Genomic DNA, 12,771 nt, shown 5'->3' with positions numbered 1-12,771 from the left:
TGATACAATCAAAATAATATAGTAGGGCTAGGGTTGTTACTCAATGGTAGAGTACACACCTAACACACATGAGGCACTAAGTTCGATCCTCAGCATCATATAAAATTGTAATAAAGATACTGTGTCCACCTACAGCTAAGAAAAATACTTTTAAAAAACAATTTAATGCTAAAATGTGACTTTTTAAGTTTTTTTTAATCTATAGCTGGGATGTAGATCAGTGCTGACATGCTTCCCTAGCAAGCATGGATGGAGGGGGAACCTAGCACACCCTCTGTAAATAAAATGGTTTTAGCTCTCAGGAAACTACACTGATGGATAAGCATGTATTTTATTCTTTTTAAAAAAATATTTTTCAGTTGTATTTTGACACAATAGCTTTATTTTATTTATTTTTTGTGGTACTGAGGATCAAACCTAGCACCTTTCATGGACTAGGCAAGTGCTCTACTGCTTAGTCACAACTCCAGCTCCCATATTTTATTTGTTATAGCAAAATTATTTTAATTTAAAAAAACAGGACCAACAGTTCTTTAGATTTCTAGTTTGAAAAATGGTAGAGGAAAGATGGCCTCCTCTTCCTCTTGGAAAATCTCAAAACAACCAGGAGAGAAAAATGAGAAACAGAAATATGAATACTATCTTCAAATAAACAGGAAATCACCATAGCCACATTATATAAGAAGAGTTGCCAAATGCAGTGAAGAAACTAATGAGAAAGGATGGAACATCTCAAGCAAGCATGAAAGATATAAGCTTCAAATCTAAAAACTATCATCCATTCACTAAATTAGATTGCACAGCCAATCAATCTCTGCTTGCATCACCTGAAGCATTCACCCAAATCCTTGGGCACTGCTCAAGACAGAGAAGAATCAGAAGAAGTCATAGTTTGAAAGGACACACCTTTTCCTAAGAACAATAGGTACAAACTAATCAAGATGAATGCTATTATATTCACTACACTTAAAAGATTTAAAAAGAGAATCCTTTGAGAATCTAGGTAAAAGCACTGCTATGTAAAAAGCAGAAGGAGGGAGTTATCAATATTTTAAAAACTGTGGAAATATACTCTATGTGTATATGTCAAAATACATTCTATTCTCATGTACCACTAAAAAGAATAAAAATATTTAAAAAAAACCAGTGAATGAATACCTACAGAGTCCTCTGGAAAAAAAACTATGCCTAAAAATACAAATGATAGAGTCACTGACAATGTTGCACAACCAACAAAAATTGAGGAAAAAAATGGACTGAGTTATAACATTGTTAACAACTGTACTGCTTTACACAATTAAGTACACCTCCATTGTCAAACATTCATTTATCTCAAACCATTAGCTCTAAAATATTAAGAACTAAGCATTATTCCATAATATAAATGCTCTAAATATATCCACTGTAAGAAAAAGCCTCAAGTCAAAAACCAAAACATAATTATGTGACTACAAGACTCGTTTACTTCAAAATACGAAAGGATGAAAAACATGTAGAAACTCTGTGCATATTCAAAATGATGCAGGCATTACATAGGTGGAAACACATGTCCACCAACCAGGACCTGGTTATATTAAGAATTAATTTTTAATTAATTCTAAGTATTTATTTAAAAGAATACAGCAGTTAGCTATATAGTGGTAGGAAACAATTGAATCAGTACTAGTTTCTTTTTTGCTTTTCATGGCTATCTACAATAAACCATAATCCTAACTGATCAAACAAAAATTTCCACAACAATTCACAACTTTTAAATTGTGCACTTTTATGACTAGTAGGATGAAATCTCACACAATTCTGTTTCCTTCCACCTAGGATGTGGAATCAAACATATCCACATTATATGTGCTACTGAAATTAGCTCAGTTATTACATCCAATGTCCATTTGTAAAAACTTCTGTTTTATAACTAGATACTATTAATTTCTTTCTGTGACTAATTTATAAATTAAATTTTCTCATAGGTTTGTAAGGAAAAAGTTTATAAACATAGTATGACCCATGGTTTTAGGCCTCCAATGAGAGTCTTGGATCATGCTCCTATAGATAAAGAGAAACTATTGTACAGCAGCAAACAGTCCAGTAGTGAGGATTCTACCCAGTCTGCTGGAGTTCAACTCAACAACTAAGATGCTACTTACAGTTTCTGTGGCCTATTTCTTCACCTATGACAAAGGAATAGCATTACCTATTTCTCAAGGTTGAAATGAATGTTAATAATCAATACCAAGTGCTTAATAAACATAGCCTAGAACAGAAAAAGTACTATATGTTAAATATTAACATAGTTAAGTGAGGAAACGTGAGCTCAAAAAGCATACTTTACTACCATGTGTGAAAAAATTATATGTCCAGATGAAAAAGAAATTGCATGCCTGTTATCCCCAGTAGCAGCAGTACATGCCTGTAAAAATTATATATACATATGCATATTCCAAAGACTTTTCATAACAACTCTAGTCACAGCTACACTGAGAGTCACATACCGTTCATATAACATATCATGAAAATCAGTTTGTTATTTCTTTTCCAACTAAGTCATGATCATGATTAGCCTGTACTTCTATTTACATACACACACACATGTGGAAAATAGATAAAAATGGTACTGGTTTCCCAGGAATAAAACTAAGCAGAATTTATTTCAAAATGGAAGAGAGATTTCCTTTACAATATCTGCTGAGCATTGCAGTAGAGGTATGTATTGAGAAAATCTTAGTACTTAAACCACATTTTATCATTTATTTCCTCAGTAACAGCATTTTCTTCAACATTAGAAAATAGAAAGGCACTGAATTTATCAGGACCTTTAAGAGCAAAAAGAAATTATGAAAACTAAGTATTTAAGTATCCACTGGTCTAACAGGCGATGTCCCAAGTTTAATTAGGGTGACTCTCATGAAATTACCATTTCTAACTGTTAAAAACAGCAGTTAGAAATTGGAAATGCCTCAATCTAATAATTGACAACTGAATCAGATTACATTTCCCATTATAAAGAAAGATAAACTAAAACACTGATTTTAATGAACAAGCTTTCCTTAAAATATGTTATCTCAGGTTTAGATCACAACATCTATGTTAATATCAACATCATAAAATCATTATACATTTGGGAGCAAAAATAATTAAGCAATTAAAAATATTAAAATGAAGAATCTTGAGAAAAAGGAGATAAATTCATGTTTCCAGAAAGTCTACTATTTATCAAGCATTGTACTCTATACTGTGTCATTTACCCACAAGACTGGCAGGTAATTATTTTACCACTTATACAAATAAGTAAACTAAGTTTCAGAGTGTTTAAATAACTTGCCAAATATGTTGAAGTTACCCTGTTAGGGTTAGGAAATATAAATAACTCAAAAGAGAGTGAAACACATTTGACCAACAGATGATCAGATGTGATTAATGAGTTCAACTGTAGATGGCCCACTGCCTTCAAGATAAGGCTTACTTTCAAGTCCTTCATCTATAAACTCTAATAATCTCCCCAAATTTGACACATATTATTACACTTTCCATACTCAAGAAACTTTCCAGCCTAAGAACAATATAACATAAAAGAGAGCAACAAATTTGGAGTTCATTATGGTCCCCCTATTAATATCATCCTTGCTCTTTCAGTTATCCAAATCTTTTAGTATATACCTCAATCGGACTCCTTCCATGAAGACTTTTTGTAACAAATCTATAGTCACAGCTACACTAAGAGTCATATACCATTCATCTAACACATCTTGAAAATCAGTTTGTTTTTTCTTTTTGAAGCAGCCTTGCTTTTCGAAAAGGCTACAACTGTGATTACTGTGTACCAACACCTGGCAAATCATCCTTCATTCTGGCAACTCAAACGTTCATGGAGATCACATGGAGACATTTAATCTTTGCTCTGAAAACTTTTTAAATCAGAAAATCTATTTTATCACTATACTGGTTTTATTCATCAATGGTTATCTCAAGTCAGAGCACAAAAAGTTTTTTTTTTTTCTTATTCAGTAGTAGGGACTGAACCCAGAACCACATGTATGTGAGGCAAGCACTCTGCCATTGAGCTACATCCACCATCCATTTTATTTTATTTTATTTTGAGAGTGGGTCCCATTCAGTTGCCCAGGCTGGTCCTGAAATTACAATCCTCTTACCGTGGGATTACTCCCCTAGTACCTGGGATTACAGATGTGCACCACTATTTCCAGATCTTAAATGTTTTTTAAATATGCCTACTTAAAACTACCATGCATCAGATCTATGTGCATGGGCTTTAATATATTTTAAGTTGTAGAAATAAAAAAAAATTAAATCAAGCTCTAAAAAGGTTAACACTTAACATTCATGACATAATGTATAAAAGTTAATAACAAACATCATTGTAATAAAAAAAAAAAAAACATGCCAGGCATGGTGGCATATGCCTGTAATTACAGTGTCTTGGGAGGCTGAGACATGAGGATAATGAGTTCAAAGCCAGCATCAGCAAGGGAAAGGTTCTAAGAAATTCAGTAAAACTGTGTCTATAAATAAAATACAAAATAGGGCTGGGGATATAGCTCAGTGGTAGAGTACCCGCCTACCACATGTGGAGCACTGGGTTTGATTCTCAGAACCACATGAAAATAAAATAAATGTACTGTGTCCAAATAAACAAAAAAAAATTTTAAAAAATAAAAACATTATTTGAAATCAAATTTTCCCATTATTCTCACAAGTAGTATTACTGTCTTTAATCTTTTAAATATCCTCCAAACAGAAGAGACTCATTGTCCAAAATATGCCAACACAGAAAACCCTTTGAAAGCTTTTCCCATTATCTAAAAATGCAAAGACTGTACCTTGTAATTTAAAGTAATTCATGATCTTATCCCTGCTTACCTTATAGTATTACTGCTGACTAAAAACATATCTAAATCGTTAAACCTTAGATTTGGTATAATAGGTAGATGTTCAGGGAATTAGTTGCAGGGAGGAATATAAAATGTATGAGATAAAAACATAAAATGTGATGGGGGTGACAGCTAAGAAAATGTTGCAGTAATTCAGTGACAAGCTAATTGGAAAAGGTTAAGTGTGGTAACTGGAGTTAATAATAATGGTTCACTGTTAAAAATATTATTTCACATGGAACAGATTTAGCATATTGGAATAGTAAAATAATGCTTTACAATGTTTTTGACATGGAAGCTGGTGTTACAAGAACATGTATGAGACATCATTATAACAAAACTAGCAAGAGTAGCTTATCGTATTTAGTAGCACTTCTATAATTACTTATTTTGTCATTACAGTTACTATTGTTAACCTACTAGATATCAGGTTCTATACTACCTGGTACACACTGTATACCAGGTTGCATGCCATTCACTTCTATATATGGTCTATAAGCCACACAAGGCTCTATAAAGAAGTTATTGAAGTTTAAACTCACTTTACAGAAAGAAATTATTTTACTGAAATTTTGCCCTATCTAGAAAGAATTGTGACCAGGAATCAAACCCACATTTTAAATTTCATAAAACAACCGACAATATAAAACTAGAATACAGCAGTATTGAAAGCTAAAGAGACAGGATAAACAAAGGAGTAAAGGTAGAGAAAGATAAACAGAAGATAAGGGAAAGGAGAAAAACCAGAGATAGACATATTAGATTGAGTTTTCAAATAAGAATGGGTGGTTAAAAACATCATTAAAATATTAAAATATCATTGAAATATATTGCTTTCATTCTGTTAACAAACTATAGAGGGTCTACAAGATAAAGTATAATAAAGGTGTTAAAACTCTATTGAAATGTTAAAGTATCTAATTTATACATATGTATTCCCATACTTGAATTTCTTTTCTCCAACTATTTTAACACCATCTTCAATATGTGTTTCTGTGTCTTCAGCATTATTTTTCTCTAATAATCTTATAATTTTTCACCCATGCCTAAATCAATTCTTTTTTGATATCTTGCTAAACATACTTACCTAAATTTGGGGCAAGTCAAGTAACTGTTAATCTGACTGAATAAAATTAAAAAGGAAAAAAAAAAACTGAAAACAGAGAAGGTGGTATCTTCAGAATTGTATTCTACTTGAATTAGTTCCTTCTCTGAATTCTCTGACATTTCAGTATTAACCACTTCCACTTATATGATCAAAGTATCAGAAATCACATTTCCAATTCTGGAGTTCCAATGAGTGGCAACCTTAGAGTAACAATATTAGGAGTATTTTACATACCTTAAAAGTTTTTATGCTTGATATACAATATATCGATAATTCTAAAAATAAATTTGTAAAACTGTATACTCCCATTTTATATATAAGGAAACTGAAGGTTGCATAAATAACCTACTTCCTCATAGTAAAAAAAACTTGTAAAGGTAGAAGTTGTATTAAAATACTATTGTCTCTAACTTGAACTATATGCTCTAGGAAGAATTTACTGCAAAGTTTGCCTCTTGGCTATCCAAATATTAAAGACTAAATCCCTTATTTCAAGGAAGTACTGGGAGGATGAGTTTTAATGAGGTCTTCTTGTAGTAAGAATACAAACTTATAAAGCTTAAAGGTATGCTTTCTCATAGAAGTGACATCTAGGTCACATCATTTAAAATTTGCTAGTAGCCACATTAAAATAATTAAAATGGGTAAAATTAATTTTAAAATATTTTACCCAATCTAACAATAATATTATTTGAACATGCAATCAATATGAAATTTGAGATTTCACCTGAATCTAAATTCAGAATAGCCACCAATGCCTAGTGGATATTGTAAGGGAGAGTGAAGACAAGAAACAGTTACCTATACATGAAAAACTTTTGTTTTGGTACTGTGGGTTGAACCCAGGAATGCTTATCAACTGAGCCATATCACCAGCAATTGTAAATTTTAATTTTGAGACAGGGCCTCACTAAATTCCTGAGGATGGTCTTAAGATCGTGGACCTCCTGCCTCGGCCTTCATACTCTATCACCTTTCCCAGTACTCACTTAGTCATTGTATATAGCAGTATATAATAATCACTAATTTTTGGAGCAAATTTTCCTTTTTATTTCTTTTTTTTAAAGAGAGAGGGTGGAGAGAATTTTAATATTTATTTTTCAGTTTTTGGCGGACACAACATCGTTGTTTGTATGTGGTGCTGAGGATCCAACCATACTCCCAGAATTTCAGCCTCGCGGAAACATACTGCGATCCTTCTCCAAAATTAAAACTCTGCTGCAAATATAAACTCTTGATTCAAAATATAATCTGCATCCCCGGGACAAAGCGCCCACACCCACAAGTGCCTAGTAGGTGGGGAGAGGTCTTGGGGGAAGGGGAAGCGCCAACCCCCTGCAGCACAGGGCCATGGGACAGGCCGGCCTGCAGGTGGGTTTGGATCAGGTGGCGCACCCTGCCCGCCAGGACCCGCGCCAGGACCCCGCCACATCCTCCATGCCCCTTTCCCCTCCCCACAGCTTGGTGTCCTCCTAAGAGGCGCCAGGACGGGGTCAGAGGACATGGTCTTCCCAAGCCTGCAAGCCGTGCCCAACATTAATGACCCCTAAGTCCCACCGCCACTAGCCCACGTGTGTGGGCGGAGAATCCCTGTCCACCTGCCAGGCCAGGACCCCCCCACGGCCTGCAGGCCCCGCACCCTCCCCAGGTGCTGTGGCCTCTGAGGAGGGTCCGGAGCTCTGGGAGAGGGCAAAGTCATGAACCTACAAGCTGTGCCCACTGTACTGACCCCTCAGTCTTGCCACCACTCCCCAGGTACCTGGTCCTCCGGCCTAGACCTGGCTCCTCAGCCTCGGCTTCCACCTCGGGCCACCGGGGCCCCTCTCACAGTTTTTGTATTCTTCTACCCAGTAAAAGCTGTGCACACAGCAGCGTTTATTGGCCAAGACACAGAGGTCCTCTGGTCAATCATAGTTGCAGGGCTAGAGTGCTCAAGGAATTGGGGGGAGGGGCATAGCGGGGCACCTGCTCATTTGGCTCCTCACAGTGGAGGCACTGGGATTCCATCAGCTCCGAATTGTTGGGACACTTGTCTGGATGAAACCTGGGCAGACCCTGGGATGGGAGCTAGGACAAGGCTGCCTTGCCCCAGCTCACCCATTCTCTCCAGAAGGCGTTCAACAGACTCAGCTGAAGCCAGGGTTTTGGGCTTCCTGAGGGCCCAAATTTCGTTCCGGACCGCCTCAGGGCATAACCCCAACTCTCCAGTTCCTTCTCTCAGTGGCCCATGCTCACTCCTTGGCTGTGTGAAGTTCCCATGCTAAGAAGTTTCTATTTGTGAATATCCACAACTAGTTTGATATAGAAATAGTTCCCATTTCACAGATAAAGAGACTAAAACAAGCTTTGAAGTCCCTTTGCAAATTAGGCAGGTTACTGGAATTCAAATGCACCCATACAGAATTTCAAGGCTGTGGTTCTCAACCATGCAGGCGGTTTTTGTATTGAAACAGTCTCCTGTGGCTGGTCTCTGTTACTTTTCCTCACAAGCTGTCTGATGGACCATGTTTGAGTGGTGTGTTGGTCTCTCCAAAACTAACTGCCTCCTCCCCTACCAGCTGGCTCTTTCTCCTGTCTTTAAATCTCACCATGCCTACATATCACCTCTAGTGCTACTATTTCTCTGCACAAAATAAAACACTCTTCACTAGTTTCTTATCAATTTCTGGAGTGTCAGAACCTCAGCTAAACTTTCAAGAACCGCAGTGAGGTTGAAGGCTTTCTGGCCATGTCTCTGTGCTCTTTCCAGTACATACCCACTTTGACTTCAACCCACTTGTATCAAACACAGCTACATATACTTCCCCATTTTCTTCATCATATCACCTTGATATGGGTCTGTCCTACTCCATCTCTACCTGGTGCAATCCTATCCATGCCTCATGCCGCACCCACTTAGTTGTTATTCTGCCTCATAATTTTCATGATTTGTTTTCCTGTTCCCTGATTTCTCCCAGTACCAGAGGCCCTGATCAAATTTTACCTAGTTTTATTTTATATGAGTCCCAGTCAGAACTCTTCTCCCTAACAAGAATGTAACCTTGATGAGGACAAGATTTGTCTCACTCGTTATTATTGTTGTGCCTAATAAATTGCCTCATTAACTTAATGCACCCATGCAATGAATACATCTTGATACGAGTTCATAAAGGTTTGCAACAGTTGGTAGTCTTCCCCATCATTTAGACAAGTGCATCTGAATTAGCCTCATGGGTCATGTTTACATGTTAAGATCACAGCTTCCCACTCAGTTTTATGATTTTCTTTATCATCTGCAACCATCCTTTCTTCTCTCAGTCTCATTTCCATCAAGAGGCTCTTTTTCTCCCCAACCCTCTATTTTTTTCATGTTTTTTCTTCTCACTTGATTTCATTTCTTGACCCTTTCCTTCTTCCTTCCTGTGATGAACCTCCTCTTAAAGCCCTTCTAGGAGATTTCACTTCCATCTCATTTAGCGTATTTACTAAGTACCAGTGTCATAGCCATGCTGTGTTGGGCAGATATCCTAAGATTTATTATATAAGAATAGGACATAGATACCATTTTAAAAAGAACATACAAAAAACTCTGTTTTAGCAAATCAACCCAAGAAGAACTCATAAGGGAGTAAGAGGTTCACAGCACTACTCATGATGCCTGGCATCTTACGACCCATCTTAGGGTACAGATGACCATTTAGGCCAAATAGTCAGGAGATGGGGTTCTAGTTTCAACTTCCCCTCTAACATTCTCTAAGAACTTCAGCCCCTCTCAGGTGTCGGTTTCTCCATCAGTAAAATTCAGAATTGGGGTTAGGTCAATAGTCCCCAAGGTATTTTCCAAAGAACAAATATTTTGCAGAAATTTAACAGATGTCATGCAAAAATGGGGTAGGGATTGTTCCATGTCCAAAATCTTGGGAAAACCTCTTTCAACAAAGGTAAAACTTTCTTTTCCCCTAACTCTTCACAATACCTTTATTAAACTATGCACCTTAAGACTCTTGGGGGACAAGGTAGGAAACAATGTGTTGACCGGTAATTCGTCTTTTAATTATAGAAATTATTTCCAGAAGCCATTTCTGTGCATATTGGAGACAATAAAGACAGATATATCAGAAGATTTTGAACAAGGAATAATCTACAAACCTATTTCTCCTTTCTAAAGCCTTATTGAAACTAACAACGTAGAAAATCTTAATGCATCCAAGATATGGGAGGAACAAAGGAAGAAAAAACTTTCTAAAACTGAGTAAACCAGTTTGAAAAACATATTTTTGTGTAGAAGAATTTTGCAGGTGACACTGAATTTTAAGTAGGAATCTTGGAGAATAAGGTTATTCTCAAATATAGAAGAATTAACAAAAAAATAAGGAAAATATATAAAAATACACTTAGAAATGTCATTTTTTCTAAAGAAATCTTAGCCAAATGAATATATAATAGGAGAGATTAATTTAATTGACTTTAAACTTAATTACATGGGCTAATTTAAAATGCAATGTCAGTCCATATTTTGATGTGTTAAACTGATTTTTCAATGGTTCTGTTGAAAGTCAAAAGGAAACAAAATTAGTTTACACCATTAATTTGGCAATTTGGGGGTAAAATTTATTTGTTTAGCAGAGATACACAAAGCAATGTCGTGAAACATCCTCAAAAACGTGTTCCAAGTGGAAAACATGCATGTATATTTATATATGTATGTATTCCAATAGAAGCATATATGTGCATTATATATGTGTGTGTAAATGTGTTTGTACACATACAGATGTTATGGACATGCACTGGGACTTAAGAGGTTAAGCAGCTTATAATTTGAAATGGTGATTTTAAAACACTTTAAAGCATAAAAAGGTACCTATGTCAATAGGAAGGAAAAGACACAGAGTCTAGGGTATGCAAACTGCTATTCTCTTTGGTTGTTGAGTCAATATGTAGGCAAAGCTTTTGTGTGGAACATTGTGCAAACATGTAACAAAGTGATTACTCCTTGGTTTGCCTTTGGAATGGTGCTATTGTCAGGGTTCAGAGAACAGATTCTACCCATCCAGGGTTCTTTTATGAGTCTTAATTATGAACCCCTGAGGAACTCAGTGGAGCCTGGGGTTACTGGAGATGATGTCTTTCTTGGCACATTTATCATTTACAAATCATCTGCTATAAATATAGCTCAGCAGGCTCATCATCAGGCCAGCTCAGGAACCTGTGATTTATGAAGGTTACAGGAAAGAGTGTGAAGGCTGAAACACTTTATTAAGGGTAGCTTTCTTTTCTGACCCTGCCCTGCACTCTACTTGAATAGAAATGATCCCGAGAATGAGTGCTCTTTTCCATTTAGAATTAAGCTTTTTAAAATTCTCTTTGGATGTTATTCTTACATCACCGAGTTTTGACAATTAAGAATTTCTAAGAAACATCAAAATCACTATGTTAAAGGATAATGTGAGAAACCACTAAATGTAAAATAGAAGCATATTTAAACCTTACTTTTCTTTCATTTTTTTTAAAGTGCAAACTGTGCAAAGCATTTTTTCTCAATTTTTATTACAAATCTATCATTAATCTGTATTTTTCTCTGGATAAAATAACAGAACTGACCAAAATGTTTTGGAGATACCATGATTCCAACCTCTGGAAGTTGAAATAAATAAAATGTGTACCTTCTTTGTATTGCTGAATGTTCTTTGTTTTTTTAAGAAAAATGTGTTTGTTTTACAGAGTTTGCCCTGAACATATAAACCATATTTTCTTTGCACATTTGTTTCAATGAATTAAAATTGTTTTAATGAACCAAAAATGACACAAAACAAAAATGCCACACAAGTTTCTCTCACTGGTGATTTGTTCCTGCAAATACTCTTAAAGCCAGCTAGGGAATGATTAACGTTTCCCTTACAGGGTTTTTCTTTAAACACTTATCCTAGAAAAGAAAGCCTTGAAGAGGGTCATTCTATTAACATGTATTAAGAAGCAAAGGGCCAGTTTTAATATTTCAAACCACTATGTTGTTTTCACTCAGCTGTTTTCACTCTAACATTTTAATAAAATATCTTTCTCTTGGTTACACAATCGCCCCAGGGGAGAGGAATAAAAGCGGAATAACAATGCATAAGAGTGAGGAGACAAAATGATGGTTAATTGCTTTATTCAACTTTACCTGTGGCTGAAGCAACTCACCCTTAAGAAGACTACACACTTGAAATGAATTACCCTTAATTGTCTCCTCCCACACATCACTGCACTATTTGAGTACTTGTTTTGCAAACCACCAACTGAGTCTACTAGCAGAGACATAGTAAGGAGCCCAATGATATTTTTGCAGCCCATATTTGAAGCTAGTTCAGCAAATACTTCAAGAGCCTACAGTTTAGGAGGCTAAATAAATAAATAATAAAATATGGGGCGGGGCAGTGGAAATTTATCTTTTCCTTCCCTGTTACATGGAGAATCAGGTCCTTCTCTTGGTTTTCCCGGGTTTCTTCCCACTTGTTCCCCAAGCTTGTTACTAGGGGAAACTTCAAAAAGAAAAAGATACATTAAGACCACAAAACAAAAGTTTAGATGTCACAACCGTGATCCCATTGCCATGCAGAAATCAATGCAAGATTACCAACCTAGGTCTCTTCACTACAGTCCCTACATAACCTGTACCGAACCTGAAAAAATTAGATGTTAATTGCGTCCATGCTGAGAAAAACTACTATTTCCAGGCCAAGACCCACAACAATGGAAGCTGAGATATAGCTCCTTCTGCGGGGCCTGGATCAATTCTGAATCCTGATGCTGAAATGACAGCTA

This window comes from Callospermophilus lateralis, unplaced genomic scaffold (genome assembly GCF_048772815.1).
Source record: "Callospermophilus lateralis isolate mCalLat2 unplaced genomic scaffold, mCalLat2.hap1 Scaffold_65, whole genome shotgun sequence".
NCBI lineage: Eukaryota > Metazoa > Chordata > Mammalia > Rodentia > Sciuridae > Callospermophilus > Callospermophilus lateralis.
Note: the sequence above shows the minus strand (reverse complement) of the source record.